The sequence below is a fragment of the Lissotriton helveticus genome, assembly GCF_964261635.1.
Source record: "Lissotriton helveticus chromosome 1_1 unlocalized genomic scaffold, aLisHel1.1 SUPER_1_unloc_77, whole genome shotgun sequence".
In the NCBI taxonomy this organism is placed as follows: Eukaryota; Metazoa; Chordata; class Amphibia; order Caudata; family Salamandridae; genus Lissotriton; species Lissotriton helveticus.
In genome coordinates this window covers 724,855-751,367 of record NW_027611722.1, presented here as the reverse complement: position 1 = coordinate 751,367, position 26,513 = coordinate 724,855, and the positions used below count along the sequence as shown (strand labels likewise).

Sequence of the window (26,513 nt, the reverse complement as noted above, 5' to 3'; positions counted from 1 at the left end):
CGCGAATTCCCGACACTAATAGTGTGCGATTCATATTACTGCGTCAAATCATACAATAACGACTTGCAGAAATGGGTTGAAAATGGTTACAAAGATGACACAGGTGCCACAATAAAGCAAAAATCGCTTTGGTAACAAGTAGTTCTTTTAAAGAAAGAACTACCAAAGACTCACGTGATACATTCATTGAGTCATGAACGTGATGGCGTTCATGTTCCAGGGAATTCATTGGCTGAGACAGCCACAGCGGAAGCAACTAAGTCGACTTCCGTAGCTACAAAAAAGCGTTCAGGAAAATATGTAGACGGGGAAACGATGCTGGCGGTAAAAACGTCATCAAAAGGCGACTGTTCAGCACTACCTGTCAACTATCCACTCAATTATACATACGTAATCGATGGAAACTCGTTCCTTTTTCTCAAATCCCTGGAGTGGGGGATAGAGTGATTCCAAACACGAACAGGAGAAACTTATTAGTGGCAGACGCACATATGGGTGAGGGTCTAAGACACCTTAAGATTAAGGAGTCTCTGAAAGAATTACAATCAATATACTGGTGGCCGGGAATGAGCCTACAAAACAACAAATTTGCATTTTACTGTAAAAACTACAACAGAGACCACAGTGGCGAAATGCCCGGAGCACTACCAATGCCCTTCTTTTAGAGATCACATAAATTCCCATAAAAAATGCGTTCCATTAATAATATCATTTCAGACTAGTTTCACTTAAAATGTAGACCCCAGCTCTCGGCTGACGTCTGAACTGTTATAAAAAGATTTGCGAGTCTACAGCGGCATAGACGCAATTGGCATGCTACACTCTGATCAGGGTCCTGCTTTTAGCTCTCGAGCTTATAAGGAGGCCATGACCAGCATAGGCATTGCATTGCGGGAATCTTATCACTTCCTTCCTGAGGGAAATGGGATGGTGGAAAGAAAAAACCGAGACATAAAGCAATCTATAACGGCTAAGGTATTAGGTTCGGGGGTTGGGTGGGTCAAACATTTAATAAGTGTCCAACGTAGTCTTAATAATCTGCCAAGAAATTCTCTAAAAGGTTTCAGTCCGTACAAACTATTGTTCGGGACTATAATGCATATCCAGGACCTCGATAGTCAAACTTCAGTGGTAGAAAGAAAATGCTTTGATATCAAAGATCGTTTGGCTATTTTACAGGACTTAAATGAAACAAGAAAAGACCTGAGCAACATAAAGTTGAAACAACAGCCAACAGCCACTGAAGAGAAACCACCTGTCCCAGCAAGGCCTGTCTGGATTCCAAAGATTGGAGATCTGGTCAGAGAGAAAATCGCGGTGAAGAAGGAATTTGGGCCTTCTTACAGAAAAGCAGTACCTGTCTTAGCTGTCAACGGAACAAGATCAGTTGTACTAACGCCCCTTGCTGGTAAAAAGGAGAACCGAGTTGTATCCATCGACCTGGTTAAACCACAATCATGTGGCCAATAATAAGTAGTAGGCCAAGTGGACTCCCAAGAAGTAGCAGAACACCAAAGTTTGCTACAAATCAAGAGGTTCAAACTGAGAGACTAATCACATTTGATAAACCTACAGTGAATCAACAAGGACTATGCAACAAAGCCATGGAACTTATGCCTCTTGAAACTCAAATTACAACAATTCGTCAAGAAACACCTGTTTACAACGACGTAGCGACAGACTATGCCAATAAAACAAGGAAAAATCCAGAAGCAATTCCATTAATTGACAGAACTGCGTCAGGCTACTTCATCAACTTCGATGACTTTTCCGAGGATCCGAGCGAACCTGAGGAACAGCCAACATCAACAACAACTTTTAAAGACAAAACTAAAAAACTCTTTCATCAACTAAAGGAGACCTATCTGATTTCCCCATGGATTGAATTTTGGGTGGTGCTAGGTGTACTTTTCCTCCTGCTTTGGCTCATCATGGTACTATGCTTGGAACACTTCATTGAGGGAAAATATGTTACAATGGACACAGCAAGCCAGAACATCAACCTGGTCCTAAAGCCACACAAGTCTTCACACATCGAGAAACGAGAACTTTCTTCAGTAAACTTCACAGCCAATCCATTACCCGGTGGGGTAGCATGGGACAAAACAGATTACGATATATATGGCCCGGTCGAACTCTTGAAGTATCCTCATCAATTTAAGGTTTCATTAAGTGACTTTGTAAAACCGAGTACATTCTCTGATGATTGGGACTTTGAAAGTATTAATGATATGATGTCAGACTTAGTTATGTCAGCAAAATTTACAGAACATGATTATTTACAGGGTTCATCAAATTATGATCAGATGTACTGCTACAACCACTATGGTAACCATTATTTGCATAAATCTGCTCAGCCTAGAAATGTTTTAAAGTATAATCAATGGGAACATTGTGCAACTCCACCAAAAGGTAGTTCAAAAACATTCTATGAGAAATTTCCATACTTCTCAGGGTTTAACACAAGTGAAGCAGAAACATTTTATTTCAAACTGTTAAATAAGACAGGAATGAAAACTATGCTAAAAAATACAAAATTAATCTATTCAGAATCGTTTTATGAAAAAATGAATACATTTGGTTTTGATTTTTGGAATAATAACATTGAAACAAAAACAATCTGGGGTACTAAAGACTGGCAAGTCCGAGGTATAGAATCATTATTCAGAGCCTGCATGATCCCAGAACAAATTATATTTTTGAATGACACAATTCAACAAACAACCTGTCTTGGCCTAGCCAAAATTAAAGACTTAAACAAGCCGTCTATTCCAAAGCCATCACCTGATAGTAATAGCACTACAGATGTTGAGATAGACGTATCCCATATTTTTAACCAAAACAGAACACATCCTGATTGGAATAAATGGTTGATCTGGCCCACAGACACAAATAACTGTCACGATAGATTCCTGAACAAAATACAGGGGTTCAAATTGACCAGGCCAGACCCTAGATACTCCTAGCGACAACATCCAGGGATTGTAACAACATACAGCGTAGGTAAACTATGCCTTGAATGGCTACATACATCCACACTGGCAGAAATTAAGCAACACTTAACTTTGCTTAAAAAAGGTGCTGACTTGCGTGATTTCATTATGGGACCACGCAAACCGCGTCAAAAACGTTTCATAGCGGCCTCTATATATGCAGCTTATAACGAAGCTTGGAAAGTAACTCAAATTAAAACAGCAGAGAAAATACGGGAAATTGACCGTATTAATTTGGAAAAATCACTTTCTGTTGTGGACAATGGGTTAATGACTCTGTCTTCCAGAATATATTCACTGGACAGTATTGTATCATCTGCAATCGATATAATAGAACAGGACATGCTAATGTTACAACATGGTCAGTCCCAATTGCTTTCTATTGTACAGCTTGGCTGGACGTTACAAAATCTGCGTTCAGGCTACGTGCCTTGGTGTTTAATCAACACAACGTCACTGTTCTTTATCTTTAACCTTATTGATATACAAATCAGCTTGGCACAAAAGGGAGCAGAATATACAATTCTGAGCATTGAAAAACTTGAGAGATTACCATTGACAATGTCAGAACGACCTGTCATTGAATGGATAATACACGGGATAATAACTATTCCGATAACAACTTTCCAATTTCTATACTGCCAACAGTATATACAGGCAGGCCAGTATGAAAGGTTGGGTAAAGGTTACATCAAGTCATCATGGAAATTACCTTACACACACACATGTTATAGTGAAAAAGGGCAGAATGTATTTCTTAGTGGTGATAATTGTGAAAAATCACTAAGTGGTATACTTCTGTGTCAGGGAATAAATTTGCATGGGACCTGTGAGGGGACTTCAAATAACCTTTCATGTCACCAGCTTGACACACCTACAACTCGAATAGAGCCATTCTTTGGACGGCTTTCAAACGGGAGCTACATTCTAATAGTGGACCACAGATGTTGTGGCTTGGTGCCAGGAAAAGCGTATCTGGTAAGCGTAACGTCCAGGGTCACTTGCTGTGAGCAAGTATTGTATCCCAACGACACTCCAGACAGGGAGTAAAAAATTTGGCCCAGTCTGAAAATCTCTTCTATTCGAATTGATACTTTAAGCAGAATGAAGTCTGTTCTTCTACAGACGCCAGTGCACTTGACGTCATCAAAAGAAACATTTGATCTCCAAGTTGCAAGGACAACGGCAGAGATTCATAACCTTTTATCAACAAATTGCCCCCTACACTTCGCAGAAATGCTAAATGAAATCTTAAACATTTCTGATACGAATGGTATCGCGAGTGTATTTAAGTCAATGTTTTCGGGACTGTTGACACCTTTCAGAGCAGTCCTGGGCATCTTTCCTAATTTTGTCCATTCACTCTTTGGCAGCCTTCCACTCCTGTTGGGACTCGTAGCAGGCATTTTATTTTTGATACTGCTGCTTCGTTATGGCGAGCCACGTCACAGACAAGACTCCAGCAACAATGGAAGAAACGATCCTAGCTATACGCTATCGGGACCGCATAACTAAAGTCCTTGGATTAGCCCGGCTAAGAGATCTGAATATGACCTGGTTTATTTCATTCAGAACCATCTGGAAAAACTGTATCTTACCTGTGTTAAGATGTATGCTGTGTGGAGAAGAATGCGTGTTAGACATCTGTCTTACACTACAATCAGAAGTATCATTGGATACAGATACTTTGCTGAACCCAGTAAAGGCTCATGCATCGTGTTGTCTCCAGCGGTTACCAATCCTGATGACGGCATTCGTTGAGACTTCACCACTGCGATTGAGGGGTAGTGAAGTGCAAGATGAGAGCAGCATCAACCAGGTAGGACCCTCTGTGAGCACTGCTGATCCTGTCATCGATGATAGCAATCATGCTCATGATTGCACAGTTGCGGCATTTTCCAACTTGGTCGAACTTTCACCTGAAGCGGTAAACTGCTTTTTTGAAAGTCTGTCTGAAATGATGTTCTCCCCCGAACAGAAAGAATAAACTCTTAAGCAAATGAGCACTCAGCGTTCCCTGAACTCTGAATTGGCCTTCAGCTTTGAAAAACAAAAAGCTCCCTTGAAAAACAAAACTATTTTTCCCCGATTCCAAAATATTTACTTTTTTAGGCACTCATCCTCTGCTTAAAGTAGAACTATTCTTAGAGAACAGAGCTTCTATTTTTAGGAACTCTAGAGACAATATATTACCTCAGCCTCTAGCATATTTACAAATAACTGTATTTATATGTGATGGAATGGTCTCGCACTTTTCTTTTCTGTATTAAGAGCCATTTCATGTGTAATTTTCGCAAATCATTCATGCTGATATATATGTGCATTTTTTTGAATGATTACACTGCTTGAAAGCATACAGTACCTATACTCGTTTTCGTGTATTTCACATATACCATTTCAGATGCAAAATAATGTATTTTGGGGTGGATCGGTATACACATGCAACGTTAGATATGTTTACCATTGCTTAGTTTAGTAATGTAAATGTCGGAATTTCTAAAGCGCACAGCTATCTCCACCGGAGGTGTCCCGGCGCTGTCCGTATACTGCTTAGGAACCCTTCCTGGCTTTCCTGGGAAATGTCCACTCCTGGGCACCCCCCAGGTGCAGCCAGGCATCCCAGCGCTTTTGGGGCCGTTGTGGAGACTAACCAAGCTATTGCCCAGAGTTGTAGCGTGGGACCCATGATCTGAACAGGCACTGAGGCGAGAATATCCAGTCAGGGGAATTAATGAGCCGGAGACCCGCCGAGGTGGGAATCGAACCCAGGTCCCTGGCCAGAGCTCTGCATCAAGGTCTGCCTGCTCTAACCATTGAGCCACACTTCTCCACGATTATGGACAGGAATTCGTGGAGTGGGTGTAGTGTGTTTTATCTAGGTACCTGAATCAATATTCTATTCTTTGCCCTTGTCCGGTTATAAATCAATAATATCCCTGCAACGACATAGAAACCCTTTTCCATAATTCGGTCATAGCGCATGCTGTCACATTAAGCAAGCCTATTCCTCCAGCCCCCTAGAAAGCACACCGAGTTCTTAAACAAATCCAAGCCTCCAGCAACCTGGGAAATCCCCGCTGCTATTGTTTTGATTTCGTCCGAGAACTCCTGTAAACACTGTAAGAACGACCAGTTCTTAGTGACATCTTTATTGACGTCTTATGTCCATCCTTACGTCAACCCCGGCACCTTTCAGGTATAAATATACCGATGCTGCCTTAAGCAAACACACGGTGGTAATCCTGGAGCAGAGCAGCTATCTACTTCCGAAGAGCCCAGCTAATGCGAGAGCCCACGGACGCTGCCCCTCCCTTTTGACGCGCTGAGAAAGACGCTGTCTTTTCTCTTGCCGAGAAATCCAGCCTCCGGCGTTTCCAGCCTACCCTTGCGGGTGACTGGGATACCGAGTTCTGAGAGAGAGATACCAGCCCTCCTGCCTTCTAATACCCAGGTACTGAACTGACTAAACCCTTACAGAGAATTCTTGAGTCAGATTCTTGGCAAAACAAACTTAACTTAAACTGCTACTTACTTACTCCCTCCCATGTATTAGGCTTAGGTCAGGTACACCGGGGTAGGCGTAGTTAGAAGCACCAGTTGAGTACGATTAGTCAATGTATATATGTATGTATCTATTTTATCCATTTTAAAGTATCATATGGCTAAGAAACCATATCAATGCTTTTACGGTATTATTTCATAATCCTGCTTTTACTGTATGCACTTTACTTAACTATAAGTATTGCAATTGTAGCAATTAATTTCTCTTGTATGAGGAAAGAGACTGCTCAATAAATAACACCTTTTATTGAAAACGCCTGTCTCTCTTTTTCTCTGCAATCTGGTGAAACTAAGTACGCACCTTTGACTGAGTGAAATAGCTGTCTTTTGTTTTCACACGACTCTAGAGATATACTCTTATTCAGGGAGAGCAAAGTTGTCATGTTTTATGGTTGTCAGAAACTAAATCCCTTCTTGTCTATCCAGGGATGTTAAACTCCTCCTCGCTTATTCGAGAAAGTTTCTAGTGAACTCTGAGCTAGCTGGCAAAAAACTTAAGTCTAATATAGTCAGTAAAGACCTAGATAACCTCAGTCCTACGTCTACACTACTGAATATATTATTCCAAAGCACAGAGCCTATTGGGACTACAGGAACTACACTACAACACCAACAACCTTACACAATCACAACCATGCACACACACAACCACACACACACACAACCACAGCCACACACACCCACACCCACAACCACACACACACAAACACACCCAACCACACCCACACCCAACCACACACTCAACCACACCCACACGCAACCACAAATACACACACACAACCACATACAACCACATCCACACACAACCACCCACACCCAACCATACCCACACACAATCACACCCAACCACACACAACCACACACATAACCACCAATACAAACACAACCACACACACACACAACCACACACACAACCACACCCAACCACACCCAACCACAGTGTTGCTGTAGAGTGGTGCTGTAGAGTGGTGCTGTAGAGTGGTACTGCACAGTGGTGCTGTACAGTGGTGCTGCAGAGGGGTGCTGCAGAGTGGTGGTTTATATTGGTGTTGTAAAGGGGTACTGTAGAGTGGTGCTGCAGGGTGGTGCTGCAGTGTGGTGCTGTACAGTGGTCCTGCAGAGTGGTGGTTTAGATTGGTGCTGTAGAGTGGTGCTGCAGAGTGGTGCTGCAGAGTGGTGGTTTAGATTGGTGCTGTAAAGGGGTACTGTAGAGTGGTGCTGCAGAGTGGTGCTGCAGAATGGTGCTGTACAGTGGTGCTGCAGAGTGCTGCTGTACAGTGGGTGAGGAGCTTGAAGGTGATCCTCTTGTTGACCGGGAGCCAGTGCAGGTTTCTCAGGTGGGTGTTGATGTGGCTGTTGCAAGGGAGTACCATGATGAGGCGTGCAGAGGCGTTTTGTAGGCATTGCAGTCTCTTCTGGAGTGTGGCCGTGGTTCCTGCTTAGAGGGCATTGCCATAGTCCAGCTAGCTGCTCACGATTGCTTGGGTGACCGTCCTTCTGGTTTTGGTGGGGATCCGTCTGTAGATCTTTCAGAGCATGCGGAGGGTGTTGAAGCAGGAAGAGGAAACAGCATTAACTTGCTGGGCCATAGACGGCGTGGAGTCCACAATGAACCCCAGGTTGCCTGTGATGTTGGTGGTGTGTAGGAGAGTAGGGTCTGCTATCCTATGGTCACCCCAAATTTTTGCTTTTTGCTTCACTGGTTTTCGACTACTGAGGCTGTGGGCCTGCTGATCAGACCCCCAGCCTGCTGTTCTCTCACTAAATTAATGATACATGTGCTATAGGCACATACCACAATTGGAAATGGACTCCTTGTCAGCCCCTGTATAATGCACTATAGGTGCCCAGGGCATAGGCGCCACCAAGGCCTACCAGGGGCTGCAGCATATCTTTTGCCACCCCTGGCTGGTTCTTAAATTGACACAACTGGCTGATCACTCAGCTGGGGTAAGGTGGTGTAATCACCCCTTACTTAGATATAGTATACCTATATCTAAACCTATATCTGGACACATATTAACCTGTGAGCCACTCCTATGGAAGGCCTCATCAATCCTGGAGGCAGAGTGCGTGGTTTAATGTGAGATGGAGCTCTAGCATGAGCTGAGCCTGTCTGCAGCTGTCGGGAACAACTCCCTAAGCTGTTTCAGGATAATGCCATACCATATACTCTTAAGTGCATTATAATCCTCGCGGTTATATAGCAACTTTGGTTTGGCTTTATCAAAACATGTCGTGTAAGGTGTCATACGAGTTGGAATACTATCCCCTCGCCAGTTCTGGCGACGGGGATAGCATTCCACCCCTCTAGAGGGGTAAGACATGTTACTTTACTTAAATGCGGTTAATTTCTAAAAGGACCTTGGATCCACAAAATGGATGCCTCTGCCACAGACACGAGTCTGACCCCCTGAAGCTGACCGAAACTCAGCCAAATGGGGCCTGGACAAAGGGTTTCCTGTTGCAGGGAGGTGCTACACCCCCTCAGACAGGAGATAGTGGATTGTAGCGGGGAGGTTTGAAAGAAACCAGACACTGCTTGGGGCGCACAAGGCTGCCCCTTGCATAATCCGGCCAAACCGGTTCTGGGGCACTCCAGCCCTCGTGCCAGGGCGGCCTGGATCAAAGGAAGGGGGTGTATCCACCCACTTCCTGGGTCCCACCCATAGGAGGGGACCTAGCAGGTAATCCAGCCCCCAAAATTAGTATAAGACTGGGAGCAGTGCCAATGCACTTCAGATTATCCTGATGAAACATAAGAAACGAAACTCTGGACCCTTCGACATCCTACTCAACGTAGAAGACTGAAGAATCTCCCTTGTGGTCAAGGAGTGACCACCCTGGGCAAACAGGCACCATCCAGCCTTCGACGTCTGCTTTGTTGCAGTTCCCGCCGGAACTCGAGCGACAGAGATCGACGAGATCAAGCTTGCCTGCCTTCCAACAGCCCGATCCACAGTCCCTGCAGAGCTGAGACCCGTGGAGGCGACCGGAAGCGTGGGGCACGCCATCTTTGAAAGACCACGAGACGCTGACCGTGCAGCCCACGAGTGACCCTCGAAGCTGTACACCAGGGTTTGAGAAGCCCCAACCCTGAGCCACACTTGCACCGAAGTTCAGCCCTCCACACTCGACGAGTGCTGCGTGGGGCCCTTCTGCTTCTTTTGGCTCAACGCGTTGGCCCGGTCACTTGCCAGCCGGCTAGTGGCCCCTTTGCCGACGAAACTTGAAATTCGACCTGCGAATCTGGTTGCTCCAGATCTGCACCAGCTCCCCTGAAAAGGAGCCCCCACTCTGACCCTCCTGGTTCGAGTGAGAAACAATCTCCCGGTTCCGCGTGGATTGCTTTTGCCAAGTGTTGTTTGCTCCAATCTTGAAGCCGACAGCGCCGACGGCGAGAGCCTGCGTGGGACAGATCGTGACCCGCTCCTGGACATCGTAGATGCCCCAGAGCCCACGGGACAGCGGAGAGAAGCTCCTCGACGACCACCTGATTGCGCCCGACATTGCCTGGTTCCGTCCTGGTTCCACCCTGGTCACTGCTGAGTGACCCAGACTCTGTCCCCTCTGCTTTCAGGTACTTTTCGACTCGAGTCCACCCTTGGACTCCACCGGACACTTCTCTTTCACCCCGCCTGCAGCCCTTTCAGCTTCAAGCACCAAGAGCCTGCGTGACGAAACCCAACTCAACTTCGACCCTGTGCACCCGCTTCCTGTGGGTGAGGTAACTTTGCTCCGCCGGTGTTCCCACACTGGTACACATCTCTAGGGTCTGTGTCTTAAGTTTTGTTCCTCTAGGTTCAGCGGAAGTGTCCTTAAACTTTAACTTTACAGCTTTTACGCACCATTGGTTAACATTGGTGCATGCGTGCTTTCCGCACTGCACCCGAATCCCGTGGGCCTCTCCCGACTTCAGCATTGCTTGTCCCGACTGCTCCCAGCAATTCCCTAGGCCCTAGGCCTAACCACTGTTCGATTGGTATCTCTTATACCACTTGTTTAGTATATGGTTTGAGTGGCCCCCCGCCCTCATCCATAATTGTGCAACTTTGTATGTTTAAACTGTGCTTTTGATTTAACGCTTGTGCCCCTTTATTCATAAAGAATACTGGGGATTGTTTTTAGTAATAAATACATATATTTTTTATAATATATACTTGTGTGGTGTCCTTTCATTTGATATTACAGGATTGTATGTGGTAAAACAGCTCGCTTAACACGACCTCTTAAGTTAAGCCTTTAGGCTGCTTAGTCCATGCTACCCCTAGGATAGCTTGTCTAACAAGGTTGACTTACAACCAGACACCATAAGGGATTGTTTGGTCTGATAACCGGTGGTTCCAGAATTGGAAACATCACCTATCAGGCCAACTTCTCACATTGGTGAGCAGCGGTGCGGATTTGAGCTTGCTGTTGTTTTACCATTGCAATCTTTTATCAAATTGAAAGATCACATCAAGTACCTCTAGGTACATATAAAATCAAAAGCTTAGCATACTTAAGTTCTACTGAACTTAGTCGTTGTAGATTAAAGGGATTAGCACACCCTGACTACAACTCACTAGCAAGGTACAGTAGGGAAACACTTCGTGTAGGTAGGTGCATCACTTACACCACAGTAGAGTCATGTCTGACACAGGAAAAGCCTCAGGGTCTGCTCCTGTGACAGTTGACCTTACAGAGGCAACTTCCAGCTATGACAAATTAACCCGAAAGGACTTGATTGCCTTGTGCATCTCAAGAGGGTTAAAAAGGGGCAGAAGTCCCACCAGTCCTATCCTGATAGCCATTCTAGAACAGGATGACTTAGAGAAGGCGAATGCAGTTCCCTTAAAGTCAGGAGATGGAGTGAACCCCCTGTAACTGATACCCCTCCAGAGGAAGAAGGAGAAGAGGAGGAAGAGGAGGAGGAGGAGGAGGACTCCGATGTAGAGGACCCAGAGAATCAGGATCAGAGGGGTAGCCAGGTCCTATTTGCCAGGCTTAACCAGGCCAACTTAGACCTACTGGGAAATGGAGAGGGCCAGCACCTCCCCAGATCCCACCATATCATTCTCCCAGGCAACAGAAGAGTGAGATCTCCCTCAGGGGACTCTCACATTTCTAGTGCCTCAAGAGAATCTCAGAGAGGTATGACTGCCTCTCAGAAGATAGAGCATAGGGCCAGAATGAGGGCTGTCAAACTCCAAATAGAGAGGGAGGAGGTAGCCTTGGCTCAAGCTAGACTTGCCTTGGCAAGAGAGCAGAAATTGTGTGGCTTAGATGCCACTGGTGGCAGCAATATTCCTAGAGAAAAAGACAGGAGCTATGATAATAGAAACCTGACAAAAATTGTGGCCCCCTACAAGGAAGGGGATGACATCCACAAATGGATGACTGCTCTTGAGAGAGCCTGCATGGTACAGCAGGTTCCTCAGGATCAGTGGGCTGCAATTTTATGGTACTCCTTTTCTGAGAAAGGGAGGGACAGGCTCCTCACAGTTAGACCTGAGGATGCCAAAAACTACTCTGTCTTGAAGAGTGCTCTTATTGAAGGGTTTGGCCTAACCACTGAGCAATACAGGTTGTTGTTCAGAGACACCCAAAAAGCAAAGACTCAAGACTGGACTGATTTCGTAGATTGTGCCACTAAGGCTCTGGAGGGTTGGTTGCAGGGAAGTAAAGTTTCAGACTATACAGGATTGTACAATCTTATCATGAGAGAACAGATCCTTAATAACTGTACAAACCAGCTGTTGCATCAATACCTTATTGACTCTGATCTGACCTCTCCCAAAGAATTGGGAAAGAAGGCAGACAAATGGGTCAGAACAAGGATTAAGCAGAAACCCCAGAACCAAGGTGGTGAACAGAAGAAAACAGACCAGAAGGGTGGAAATCAGAAAGATAAAGAAAAAGACCAGAAGTCTTCAGGCCCCCAAACTAATAGTAAGGAGGGTGGTTCCCAAAATGGAAACAAGAAAAAGAAGAATAATGGCCCAAAGAAGCCTTGGTGTAATAACTGCAAATCAGTTTCACACTGGGGCAGTGAATGCACCAAGACAAATCCAGTCCCCACCACTGCAGCTCCTAAAGCAACTGCACCCCCTAGTACAGTCAGCAGTGGTGGAACACAGCCAAAGGGTGTAGTAGGGTTGACCCTGGGTACTGAAGTAGGATCTGGCCTAGTCAGAATCCCTACTCAGGCAGTTCTCCTATATGATGTGGACCTAGCTTTGTCCACTACAGTGAGTCCCAGTAACCTGGGCAAATATAGGCAGATGCCTTTAATTAATGAGAAACTGGCTCAGGCCTACAGGGACACATGTGCCAGTGTCACAATGGTGACACCTGACTTTGTGGGCCCTGGACAGATTGTACTAGGTGAAAGTTACCTAGTGACCAATGCAAGCAACTCCACTACTTCCCATAGTGTGGCAGTTGTGAACTTCTCCTGGGGAGGGGTAGATGGCCTAAAGAAAGTTGTTGTGAGTGCAGACCTCCCAGTAGACTGTCTGTTAGGCAATGATCTTGAAAGCTCAGTTTGGTCAGAAGTGGAGTACAGGACTCATGCAGAAATGCTAGGGATTTCAGCTCATGTCCTTGCAGTGACAAGGTCTCAGGCTAAGAAGTGCCTTCCTGAACCAGTGGTGGATCTTGGAACAATAGACCAACCACAACCCAAGAGAAGGAGCAAGAGAGGAAAGGCTGAGCCTTCCACCTTGCCCCAGGTTGAGGATCAAGTTTCAGAGGAAACTGATTCTGCAGTCCAAGAGGAGACTGTCTCTGAGGAACTTGAACCTGACCAGGTTGAGTTTCTGGGGACAGGGGGACCCTCAAGGGCAGACATGAGGCAGGCTCAATTAGATTGCCCTTCCCTTGAACCCCTCAGACAGCAGGCTGCTGCTGAGGCTGCTGGGGATGCCCAAGGTACCCATACTGTGTATTGGGATGATGGACTCCTTTACTCAGAGGCTAGAGACCCCAAGCCTGGTACAGCCAGGAGGTTGGTTATACCTCTGAAGTTTAGGGGCTTCCTCCTTACCTTGGCCCATGATATTCCCCTTGCAGGACACTTAGGCCAGAACAAGACGTGGGACAGGCTTGTTTCACACTTTCACTGGCCTCATATGTCAGAAAATGTCAAGGAGTTTTGTCGCTCCTGTGTCACTTGCCAAGCCAGTGGTAAGTCAGGTGGCACAACAAAGGCCCCCCTCATACCACTACCTGTGGTGGGGGTACCCTTTGAAAGAGTTGGAATAGATATTGTGGGTCCCATGGATCCTCAAACAGCATCTGGGAACAGATTTATACTGGTGGTAGTGGATCATGCCACCAGGTATCCAGAGGCTATTCCCCTGAGGACCACCACAGCACCTGTGGTGGCATAAGCCCTCATTGCAGTTTTCTCAAGAGTGGGCTTTCCAAAGGAGGTACTATCAGATAGAGGCACAAACTTTATGTCTAGCTATCTGAAGGCAATGTGGAAGGAGAAGCGTGGCTGAGTGGTTAGAGGCGGCAGACCCGGAAGCTGAGATCGGCCGTGGACCAGGGTTCGATTCCCCGCCTCGGCGGGTCTCGGGCTCAAAAATTCCATGGACTCGACAATTCTCGCTCCGGTGCCTACTCGACTCACGGGGTCACACTCTGCAACTCTGGGCAATAGCTTGCTTAATCTCCACTACGGCCCCTCGCGGCGGGATGCCTGGCTTTCACCTTGTGAATACCCTGCCGGGGTATCTCACAGGGGAATACCAGGACGGGTTCCCTAAGCAAGCGCCTTGATGCCTTCTTGTGATACGTGCGCTATATAAGTCGCAATACATTTACATTTACAAGGAGTGTGGAGTAAACTACAAGTTTACCACACCCTATCACCCACAGTGCAATGTGCTTGTGGAGAGATTCAACAAGACCCTGAAGGGAATGATAAAAGGATTACCAGAGAAGCTTAGGCGGAAATGGGACATTCTTTTACCCTGCTTGCTCTTTGCTTACAGAGAGGTCCCACAGAAGGGGGTTGGCTACAGCCCTTTTGAACTTTTGTTTGGCCACCCTGTGAGGGGTCCATTGTGTTTGGTGAAGGAAGGATGGGAGTTACCTCTCAAAAAGCCCAAACTAGACGTTGTGGACTATGTACTTGGTCTCCGCTCCAGGATGGCTGAATACATGGAGAGAGCATCCAAAAACCTGGAGGCCAGCCAAGAATTACAAAAAGCTTGGCATGACCAAAAGGCTGTACTGGTAGAGTTCCAACCAGGACAGAAGGTGTGGGTACTGGAGCCAGTGGCCCCAGCAGCACTCCAGGACAAATGGAGTGGACCCTATCCTATCATTGAGAAAAAGGGAGAAGTCACCTATCTGGTTGACTTGGGAACCCCTAGGAGCCCTCACAGGGTAATCCATGTGAATCGTTTGAAAGCATTTGTGGACAGGGAGGACATGAGCTTGCTCATGGCCACAGATGGGGATCAGGAGGAAGAGAGTGACCCTCTCCCAGACCTGCTTTCTCAGAACCCTGATGATGGTTCAGTTGATGGAGTAGCCTTGGCAGGCAGCCTCACTGGCCAGCAACAGATGGACTGCAGACAGGTTTTGCAGGCCCACAGGCATTTGTTTTCACTCACACCCAGCCAGACTGACTGGTGCACCCATGTGGTGGACACTGGTGACAGTCCACCTGTGAAGAATAAGATCTACAGGCAACCTGACCATGCCAGGGATTGCATCAAGGCTGAGGTGCAAAAGATGTTGGAGCTTGAAGTGATTGAGCCATCAGAGAGCCCATGGGCCAGCCCAGTAGTCCTTGTGCCAAAACCTCATACCCAAGATGGAAAGAGAGAAATGAGATTTTGCGTGGACTACAAGGGTCTCAATGCTGTCACTAGGACAGATGCTCACCCCATTCCAAGAGCAGATGAGCTCATTGACAGATTGGCTTCTGCCAAGTTTCTGAGCACATTTGATTTGACAGCTGGCTACTGGCAAATCAGACTAGCTGAGGAGTCAAAAGCCAAAACAGCATTCTCTACCCCTAGTGGACATTATCAGTTTGTGGTAATGCCCTTTGGTTTGAAGAATGCACCTGCCACTTTCCAAAGGTTGGTGAACCAAGTCCTTGCTGGGTTGGATGACTTTTGTGCAGCATATCTAGATGATATTGCTGTCTTTAGCTCCACCTGGGAGGATCACCTGATCCACCTGAAGAAGGTTTTGGAGGCTCTGCAAAAGGCAGGCCTAACTATCAAGGCTACTAAGTGCCAGATAGGGCAGAGTAAGGTTGTGTACCTGGGCCACCTAGTAGGTGGGGGTCAGGTTCAACCACTGGAGAGCAAAATCCAGACCATACAGGACTGGGCTCCTCCAGTTACCCAGACACAAGTCAGAGCCTTCTTGGGCCTGACTGGGTATTACAGAAAGCTTGTGAAAAACTATGGGTCTATAGTGACACCATTAAATGACTTGACATCCAAGAAGATGCCAAAAAAGGTTCAGTGGACAGTTAGCTGTCAAAAGGCATTTGATGACCTGAAGAAGGCCATGTGCTCTGCACCTATCCTGAAGAGTCCTGACTACTCCAAACAGTTCATTGTACAGACAGATGCTTCTGAGTTGGGGGTGGGAGCTGTGCTCTCACAACTTAATCAAGATGGTCAAGACCAGCCCATTGCTTTTATTAGCAGAAGGCTGACCCCCAGGGAGAAACGTTGGTCAGCCATTGAGAGGGAGGCCTTTGCTGTGGTTTGGGCCCTGAAGAAGTTGAGGTCCTACTTGTTTGGAACTCACTTCCTAGTTCAGACAGACCATAAGCCCCTCTTGTGGCTCAATCAGATGAAGGGTGAAAATCCCAAACTGCTCAGGTGGTCCATTTCCCTACAGGGGATGGACTTTACAGTGGAGCCCCGCCCAGGGACTGACCATGGTAATGCAGATGGTCTCTCCAGGTACTTCCACTTAGAACATGAAGACTTATCTGGTCAAGGTTAGTTTAATGTCCCTGCGTTTGGGGGGGGGGGGGGGGGGTTGTGTAGGAGAGTAGGGTCTGCTATCCTATGGTCACCCCAAATTTTTGCTTTTTGCTTCACTGGTTTTCGACTACTGAGGCTGTGGGCCTGCTGATCAGACCCCCAGCCTGCTGTTCTCTCACTAAATTAATGATACATGTGCTATAGGCACATACCACAATTGGAAATGGACTCCTTGTCAGCCCCTGTATAATGCACTATAGGTGCCCAGGGCATAGGGGCCACCAAGGCCTACCAGGGGCTGCAGCATATCTTTTGCCACCCCTGGCTGGTTCTTAAATTGACACAACTGGCTGATCACTCAGCTGGGGTAAGGTGGTGTAATCACCCCTTACTTAGATATAGTATACCTATATCTAAACCTATATCTGGACACATATTAACCTGTGAGCCACTCCTATGGAAGGCCTCATCAATCCTGGAGGCAGAGTGCGTGGTTTAATGTGAGATGGAGCTCTAGCATGAGCTGAGCCTGTCTGCAGCTGTCGGGAACAACTCCCTAAGCTGTTTCAGGATAATGCCATACCATATACTCTTAAGTGCATTATAATCCTCGCGGTTATATAGCAACTTTGGTTTGGCTTTATCGAAACATGTCGTGTAAGGTGTCATACGATTTGGAATACTATCCCCTCGCCAGTTCTGGTGACGGGGATAGCATTCCACCCCTCTAGAGGGGTAAGACATGTTACTTTACTTAAATGCGGTTAATTTCTAAAAGGACCTTGGATCCACAAATTGGATGCCTCTGCCACAGACACGAGTCTGACCCCCTGAAGCTGACCGAAACTCAGCCAAATGGGGCCTGGACAAAGGGTTTCCTGTCGCAGGGAGGTGCTACACCCCCTCAGACAGGAGATAGTGGATTGTAGCGGGGAGGTTTGAAAGAAACCAGACACTGCTTGGGGCGCACGAGGCTGCCCCTTGCATAATCCGGCCAAACCGGTTCTGGGGCACTCCAGCCCTCGTGCCAGGGCGGCCTGGATCAAAGGAAGGGGGTGTATCCACCCACTTCCTGGGTCCCACCCATAGGAGGGGACCTAGCAGGTAATCCAGCCCCCAAAATTAGTATAAGACTGGGAGCAGTGCCAATGCACTTCAGATTATCCTGATGAAACATAAGAAACGAAACTCTGGACCCTTCGACATCCTACTCAACGTAGAAGACTGAAGAATCTCCCTTGTGGTCAAGGAGTGACCACCCTGTGCAAACAGGCACCATCCAGCCTTCGACGTCTGCTTTGTTGCAGTTCCCGCCGGAACTCGAGCGACAGAGATCGACGAGATCAAGCTTGCCTGCCTTCCAACAGCCCGATCCACAGTCCCTGCAGAGCTGAGACCCGTGGAGGCGACCGGAAGCGTGGGGCACGCCATCTTGGAAAGACCACGAGACGCTGACCGTGCAGCCCACGAGTGACCCTCGAAGCTGTACACCGGGGTTTGAGAAGCCCCAACCCTGAGCCACACTTGCACGGAAGTTCAGCCCTCCACACTCGACGAGTGCTGCGTGGGGCCCTTCTGCTTCTTTTGGCTCAACGCGTTGGCCCGGTCACTTGCCAGCCGGCTAGTGGCCCCTGTGCCGAGGAAACTTGAAATTCGACCTGCGAATCTGGTTGCTCCAGATCTGCACCAGCTCCCCTGAAAAGGAGCCCCCACTCTGACCCTCCTGGTTCGAGTGAGAAACAATCTCCCGGTTCCGCGTGGATTGCTTTTGCCAAGTGTTGTTTGCTCCAATCTTGAAGCCGACAGCGCCGACGGCAAGAGCCTGCGTGGGACAGATCGTGACCCGCTCCTGGACGTCGTAGATGCCCCAGAGCCCACGGGACAGCGGAGAGAAGCTCCTCGACGACCACCTGATTGCGTCCGACATTGCCTGGTTCCGTCCTGGTTCCACCCTGGTCACTGCTGAGTGACCCAGACTCTGTCCCCTCTGCTTTCAGGTACTTTTCGACTCGAGTCCACCCTTGGACTCCACCGGACACTTCTCTTTCACCCCGCCTGCAGCCCTTTCAGCTTCAAGCACCAAGAGCCTGCGTGACGAAACCCGACTCAACTTCGACCCTGTGCACCCGCTTCCTGTGGGTGAGTTAACTTTGCTCCGCCGGTGTTTCCACACTGGTACACATCTCTAGGGTCTGTGTCTTAAGTTTTGTTCCTCTAGGTTCAGCGGAAGTGTCCTTAAACTTTAACTTTACAACTTTTACGCACCATAGGTTAACATTGGTGCATGCGTGCGCTTTCCGCACTGCACCCGAATCCCGTGGGCCTCTCCCGACTTCAGCATTGCTTGTCCCAACTGCTCCCAGCGATTCCCTAGGCCCTAGGCCTAACCACTGTTCGATTGGTATCTCTTATACCACTTGTTTAGTATATGGTTTGAGTGGCCCCCCGCCCTCATCCATAATTGTGCAACTTTGTATGTTTAAACTGTGCTTTTGATTTAACGCTTGTGCCCCTTTATTCATAAAGAATACTGGGGATTGTTTTTAGTAATAAATACATATATTTTTTTAAACCTGTTATATTGCATTACTGCTTGTTTGCTGCACTAACCCTTTTTGTTGTCCAGGGCCCCGGCGCTTCCATACTCCTCACGGTCTTCCCTTGCTGACACTCACCGGCCTCGGTGCCGAGAGAGTAGAGGGCGGCCGCCATCTTAGGAGGGGGAGTTCCACGAGCCTGGCCGGAGTTAGCGGTCCAGTGCTCGGGTGGGACAGGGCACATAAGGGCCAGCCAGACAGGGGGTCGCTGCGTTCTTCAAGCGGTGGCAGAGCTTGGGGCGCGCTTGAGGTCCCCTGCAGGGAGAGATACTTCCCTGAGAGCTGAAGGATAATTGTGATGCTAATTGTGCCGCTTGCCGATAATTTTTAAAACCAACAATTTTTTTAAACCTGTTATATTGCATTACTGCTTGTTTGCTGCACTAACCCTTTTTGTTGTCCAGGGCCCCGGCGCTTCCATACTCCTCACGGTCTTCCCTTGCTGACACTCACCGGCCTCGGTGCCGAGAGAGTAGAGGGCGGCCGCCATCTTAGGAGGGGGAGTTCCACGAGCCTGGCCGGAGTTAGCGGTCCAGTGCTCGGGTGGGACAGGGCACATAAGGGCCAGCCAGACAGGGGGTCGCTGCGTTCTTCAAGCGGTGGCAGAGCTTGGGGCGCGCTTGAGGTCCCCTGCAGGGAGAGATACTTCCCTGAGAGCTGAAGGATAATTGTGATGCTAATTGTGCCACTTGCCGATAATTTTTAAAACCAACAATTTTTTTAAACCTGTTATATTGCATTACTGCTTGTTTGCTGCACTAACCCTTTTTGTTGTCCAGGGCCCCGGCGCTTCCATACTCCTCACGGTCTTCCCTTGCTGACACTCACCGGCCTCGGTGCCGAGAGAGTAGAGGGCGGCCGCCATCTTAGGAGGGGGAGTTCCACGAGCCTGGCCGGAGTTAGCGGTCCAGTGCTCGGGTGGGACAGGGCACATAAGGGCCAGCCAGACAGGGGGTCGCTGCGTTCTTCAAGCGGTGGCAGAGCTTGGGGCGCGCTTGAGGTCCCCTGCAGGGAGAGATACTTCCCTGAGAGCTGAAGGATAATTGTGATGCTAATTGTGCCGCTTGCCGATAATTTTTAAAACCAACAATTTTTTTAAACCTGTTATATTGCATTACTGCTTGTTTGCTGCACTAACCCTTTTTGTTGTCCAGGGCCCCGGCGCTTCCATACTCCTCACGGTCTTCCCTTGCTGACACTCACCGGCCTCGGTGCCGAGAGAGTAGAGGGCGGCCGCCATCTTAGGAGGGGGAGTTCCACGAGCCTGGCCGGAGTTAGCGGTCCAGTGCTCGGGTGGGACAGGGCACATAAGGGCCAGCCAGACAGGGGGTCGCTGCGTTCTTCAAGCGGTGGCAGAGCTTGGGGCGCGCTTGAGGTCCCCTGCAGGGAGAGATACTTCCCTGAGAGCTGAAGGATAATTGTGATGCTAATTGTGCCGCTTGCCGATAATTTTTAAAACCAACAATTTTTTTAAACCTGTTATATTGCATTACTGCTTGTTTGCTGCACTAACCCTTTTTGTTGTCCAGGGCCCGGCGCTTCCATACTCCTCACGGTCTTCCCTTGCTGACACTCACCGGCCTCGGTGCCGAGAGAGTAGAGGGCGGCCGCCATCTTAGGAGGGGGAGTTCCACGAGCCTGGCCGGAGTTAGCGGTCCAGTGCTCGGGTGGGACAGGGCACATAAGGGCCAGCCAGACAGGGGGTCGCTGCGTTCTTCAAGCGGTGGCAGAGCTTGGGGCGCGCTTGAGGTCCCCTGCAGGGAGAGATACTTCCCTGAGAGCTGAAGGATAATTGTGATGCTAATTGTGCCGCTTGCCGATAATTTTTAAAACCAACAATTTTTTTAAACCTGTTATATTGCATTACTGCTTGTTTGCTGCACTAACCCTTTTTGTTGTCCAGGGCCCGGCGCTTCCATACTCCTCACGGTCTTCCCTTGCTGACACTCACCGGCCTCGGTGCCGAGAGAGTAGAGGGCGGCCGCCATCTTAGGAGGGGGAGTTCCACGAGCCTGGCCGGAGTTAGCGGTCCAGTGCTCGGGTGGGACAGGGCACATAAGGGCCAGCCAGACAGGGGGTCGCTGCGTTCTTCAAGCGGTGGCAGAGCTTGGGGCGCGCTTGAGGTCCCCTGCAGGGAGAGATACTTCCCTGAGAGCTGAAGGATAATTGTGATGCTAATTGTGCCGCTTGCCGATAATTTTTAAAACCAACAATTTTTTTAAACCTGTTATATTGCATTACTGCTTGTTTGCTGCACTAACCCTTTTTGTTGTCCAGGGCCCCGGCGCTTCCATACTCCTCACGGTCTTCCCTTGCTGACACTCACCGGCCTCGGTGCCGAGAGAGTAGAGGGCGGCCGCCATCTTAGGAGGGGGAGTTCCACGAGCCTGGCCGGAGTTAGCGGTCCAGTGCTCGGGTGGGACAGGGCACATAAGGGCCAGCCAGACAGGGGGTCGCTGCGTTCTTCAAGCGGTGGCAGAGCTTGGGGCGCGCTTGAGGTCCCCTGCAGGGAGAGATACTTCCCTGAGAGCTGAAGGATAATTGTGATGCTAATTGTGCCGCTTGCCGATAATTTTTAAAACCAACAATTTTTTTAAACCTGTTATATTGCATTACTGCTTGTTTGCTGCACTAACCCTTTTTGTTGTCCAGGGCCCCGGCGCTTCCATACTCCTCACGGTCTTCCCTTGCTGACACTCACCGGCCTCGGTGCCGAGAGAGTAGAGGGCGGCCGCCATCTTAGGAGGGGGAGTTCCACGAGCCTGGCCGGAGTTAGCGGTCCAGTGCTCGGGTGGGACAGGGCACATAAGGGCCAGCCAGACAGGGGGTCGCTGCGTTCTTCAAGCGGTGGCAGAGCTTGGGGCGCGCTTGAGGTCCCCTGCAGGGAGAGATACTTCCCTGAGAGCTGAAGGATAATTGTGATGCTAATTGTGCCGCTTGCCGATAATTTTTAAAACCAACAATTTTTTTAAACCTGTTATATTGCATTACTGCTTGTTTGCTGCACTAACCCTTTTTGTTGTCCAGGGCCCCGGCGCTTCCATACTCCTCACGGTCTTCCCTTGCTGACACTCACCGGCCTCGGTGCCGAGAGAGTAGAGGGCGGCCGCCATCTTAGGAGGGGGAGTTCCACGAGCCTGGCCGGAGTTAGCGGTCCAGTGCTCGGGTGGGACAGGGCACATAAGGGCCAGCCAGACAGGGGGTCGCTGCGTTCTTCAAGCGGTGGCAGAGCTTGGGGCGCGCTTGAGGTCCCCTGCAGGGAGAGATACTTCCCTGAGAGCTGAAGGATAATTGTGATGCTAATTGTGCCGCTTGCCGATAATTTTTAAAACCAACAATTTTTTTAAACCTGTTATATTGCATTACTGCTTGTTTGCTGCACTAACCCTTTTTGTTGTCCAGGGCCCGGCGCTTCCATACTCCTCACGGTCTTCCCTTGCTGACACTCACCGGCCTCGGTGCCGAGAGAGTAGAGGGCGGCCGCCATCTTAGGAGGGGGAGTTCCACGAGCCTGGCCGGAGTTAGCGGTCCAGTGCTCGGGTGGGACAGGGCACATAAGGGCCAGCCAGACAGGGGGTCGCTGCGTTCTTCAAGCGGTGGCAGAGCTTGGGGCGCGCTTGAGGTCCCCTGCAGGGAGAGATACTTCCCTGAGAGCTGAAGGATAATTGTGATGCTAATTGTGCCGCTTGCCGATAATTTTTAAAACCAACAATTTTTTTAAACCTGTTATATTGCATTACTGCTTGTTTGCTGCACTAACCCTTTTTGTTGTCCAGGGCCCGGCGCTTCCATACTCCTCACGGTCTTCCCTTGCTGACACTCACCGGCCTCGGTGCCGAGAGAGTAGAGGGCGGCCGCCATCTTAGGAGGGGGAGTTCCACGAGCCTGGCCGGAGTTAGCGGTCCAGTGCTCGGGTGGGACAGGGCACATAAGGGCCAGCCAGACAGGGGGTCGCTGCGTTCTTCAAGCGGTGGCAGAGCTTGGGGCGCGCTTGAGGTCCCCTGCAGGGAGAGATACTTCCCTGAGAGCTGAAGGATAATTGTGATGCTAATTGTGCCGCTTGCCGATAATTTTTAAAACCAACAATTTTTTTAAACCTGTTATATTGCATTACTGCTTGTTTGCTGCACTAACCCTTTTTGTTGTCCAGGGCCCCGGCGCTTCCATACTCCTCACGGTCTTCCCTTGCTGACACTCACCGGCCTCGGTGCCGAGAGAGTAGAGGGCGGCCGCCATCTTAGGAGGGGGAGTTCCACGAGCCTGGCCGGAGTTAGCGGTCCAGTGCTCGGGTGGGACAGGGCACATAAGGGCCAGCCAGACAGGGGGTCGCTGCGTTCTTCAAGCGGTGGCAGAGCTTGGGGCGCGCTTGAGGTCCCCTGCAGGGAGAGATACTTCCCTGAGAGCTGAAGGATAATTGTGATGCTAATTGTGCCGCTTGCCGATAATTTTTAAAACCAACAATTTTTTTAAACCTGTTATATTGCATTACTGCTTGTTTGCTGCACTAACCCTTTTTGTTGTCCAGGGCCCCGGCGCTTCCATACTCCTCACGGTCTTCCCTTGCTGACACTCACCGGCCTCGGTGCCGAGAGAGTAGAGGGCGGCCGCCATCTTAGGAGGGGGAGTTCCACGAGCCTGGCCGGAGTTAGCGGTCCAGTGCTCGGGTGGGACAGGGCACATAAGGGCCAGCCAGACAGGGGGTCGCTGCGTTCTTCAAGCGGTGGCAGAGCTTGGGGCGCGCTTGAGGTCCCCTGCAGGGAGAGATACTTCCCTGAGAGCTGAAGGATAATTGTGATGCTAATTGTGCCGCTTGCCGATAATTTTTAAAACCAACAATTTTTTTAAACCTGTTATATTGCATTACTGCTTGTTTGCTGCACTAACCCTTTTTGTTGTCCAAGGCCCCGGCGCTTCCATACTCCTCACGGTCTTCCCTTGCTGACACTCACCGGCCTCGGTGCCGAGAGAGTAGAGGGCGGCCGCCATCTTAGGAGGGGGAGTTCCACGAGCCTGGCCGGAGTTAGCGGTCCAGTGCTCGGGTGGGACAGGGCACATAAGGCAATGTGCTTCCGGGAGCGCAGCGGACGGGCGCAGCGGGCGCGCCGGCAGCGCGCCGAAGGCGCGCCAAAGGCAAGCCCGTCTGTGCCCGTCCGTGACCGCACGGGACCCGGGGCCTGCCTTCATTCCCGATCCTCCATTGGCTATTCATCCAGGTATCTATCATCTCTGTGTAAAACCTACCCCATAGACACTACTACCGCCTCTCACATCTCGGCCCTGGGTATTGCTCGTTCCCCCCCTACACCGGAGATACCCAACCCTTTATCCCCATTCCCTGGCACTTCCACGCACTCAGGCATTTCCGTCACCCTACTAAACACTAGATCGGCAGTCGCGCACCAGCAGGAGATTTTCAATCTCCTCGATAGCGACAGCCCCGACATACTATGTTTAACCGAGACATGGTACCGTCCTGACTCTCAACCTAGTGTTTTGGCGGCACTTCCCCACTCTTATTCCATCTTACGAGCTGATCGACCGGATGGCAAAACCGGTGGTGGGGTTGCCCTAATTTTTCGCAACAACCTCCGGTTTCAAATATTAGCATCCCCCTCCTTACCTACAACGGACTGCCTGATTGCACGCTCTACTGTACCTAAGTCCCCTGTGACCTGCGTACTAGTATATCGACCCCCTCATACCCACTCCCAGTTTATTTCTGCTTTTCAAGAGCTACTAGCCCCTCTTGTAGTTAATAATACTTCTGTTGTTGTACTTGGTGATTTTAATTTCTGGCCCAACGACCCCTCAGAAGACCCCATATCTAAGGATTTCACCTCCTTATTACTTAGTTTGAATTTTGTCCAGCATGTTCGTGCCCCAACGCACGTCCGGGGCCATACCTTAGACCAAGTATGGACTCTTAATCTACCTACTACTAACTTGTCCATTGCTCCTTGCGTGTGGTCCGATCATTACTTATTGTCCTTTTCTTTGGACCTCCGCGCTCAAAATGTCCCCCGTGGCTCTAAAACCCTGTGGGTTTGAAGCTGGAATCGTGTGGATACCCCCGCTTTCTGTGAGGCCCTAACTGCCACCTGCCCTGATCTTATTGACATTTCCCCCCAACAACAGCTGGCCACCTTAGACAGCTGGATAATCCACCTTCGGGATAAAAAGGCCCCGTTAAAGAAGGTTACTATAAATCACCACCATCATGCTAACAAGTGGTTCACCCCTGCCCTTAATGCATTTAAGCTAACTGTTCGCCAAGCTGAACGGGCTTGGAGGCTGAAATATTGCCCTACTAGCAAAAATCACTACACTACCCTGCTAGCAGAATACAAAAAAGCTATCTTAGCGGCCAAGAAAGACTACTTCTCCCAACGCATTCTGCAAGCAGATTGCCAGCCACGTGAAATCTTTGCTACAGTCCACGAGTTAGCCCTATCAGATAGGCCTTCACCTTCGATTATACCTTCTCAGTCACTGTGCAATTCACTGAACGAGTTTTTTATTGAGAAAGTTGCGCAAATAAAAGCTCGCATTCCTCCTGCATCTAACTCTTTACCAGATTGCTCTCCGCCACAGAACACCCAGTGCCTGACTTCTATTCCGATATTAACCAGTGAGTCCCTCTCCCCGCTACTTAAGCGTGTAAAATCGGGGTCTCCTTCTGATACGTGCCCGGCCCGTATATTGGCCCAGGTGTTCTTGGCCTGTCCTGTCCCCGCTCTCACCGTTTTAAACAATACCTTCATCCTAGGTCTTGTCCCTACTGCTTTTAAATCGGCTACCATCATCCCCATTTTAAAGAAACCTGGGGCTGACCCTGCCTCCCTGGTCAACTATCGCCCCATATCCCTGCTTCCCTACTTGGGCAAGGTGGCGGAGACGCATGTGTCTCAAATCCTGAGCACCTTTGTTGAGGACAGTAATTACCTGGCCCCATGTCAAGCTGGTTTCCGACCTCGACACTCCACCGAGAAGGTGGTGATTTCGGTCATGGACCAACTTAGGGAAGGACTCGACGCAAACACCCCCAAGATTCTGGTCCTTTTGGACCTCTCCGCCGCCTTTGACACCGTGGACCATAACATCTTGTTGTCACGGGTCAGGGCGGCGGGGATCGGGGGGCTTGCATTTGCCTGGGTCGAGTCGTTCCTGAAGGATCGTAATCAGACAGTCCATCTCGGCACCTTCTCGGCCTCTCCACGTACTGTCACCTGTGGTGTTCCTCAGGGTTCTGCTCTCTCCCCTTTACTTTTTAATCTTTACATTTTCCCCCTGGTTTTTGCTTTACAGAATATGGAGGTCACTGTATATAACTATGCAGATGATCTCCAACTTATTTTTGACCTTTCCTCCCCCTCAGGGGTTGGCAGTTTCCAGTCCGTCATGCTATTTATCCG

The 26,513-nt window shown here is 49.2% G+C and overlaps 2 protein-coding genes across 2 annotated transcripts in view; both read left to right on the top strand.

Moving 5' to 3' along the window:
• The window catches only part of LOC144806464 (uncharacterized), a 498,581-nt gene that overhangs the window by 286,476 nt on the left and 185,592 nt on the right, over positions 1 to 26,513 (top strand). The gene's annotated exons all lie outside the window — the stretch shown is intronic.
• The window catches only part of LOC144806466 (uncharacterized), a 222,886-nt gene that overhangs the window by 169,981 nt on the left and 26,392 nt on the right, over positions 1 to 26,513 (top strand). The gene's annotated exons all lie outside the window — the stretch shown is intronic.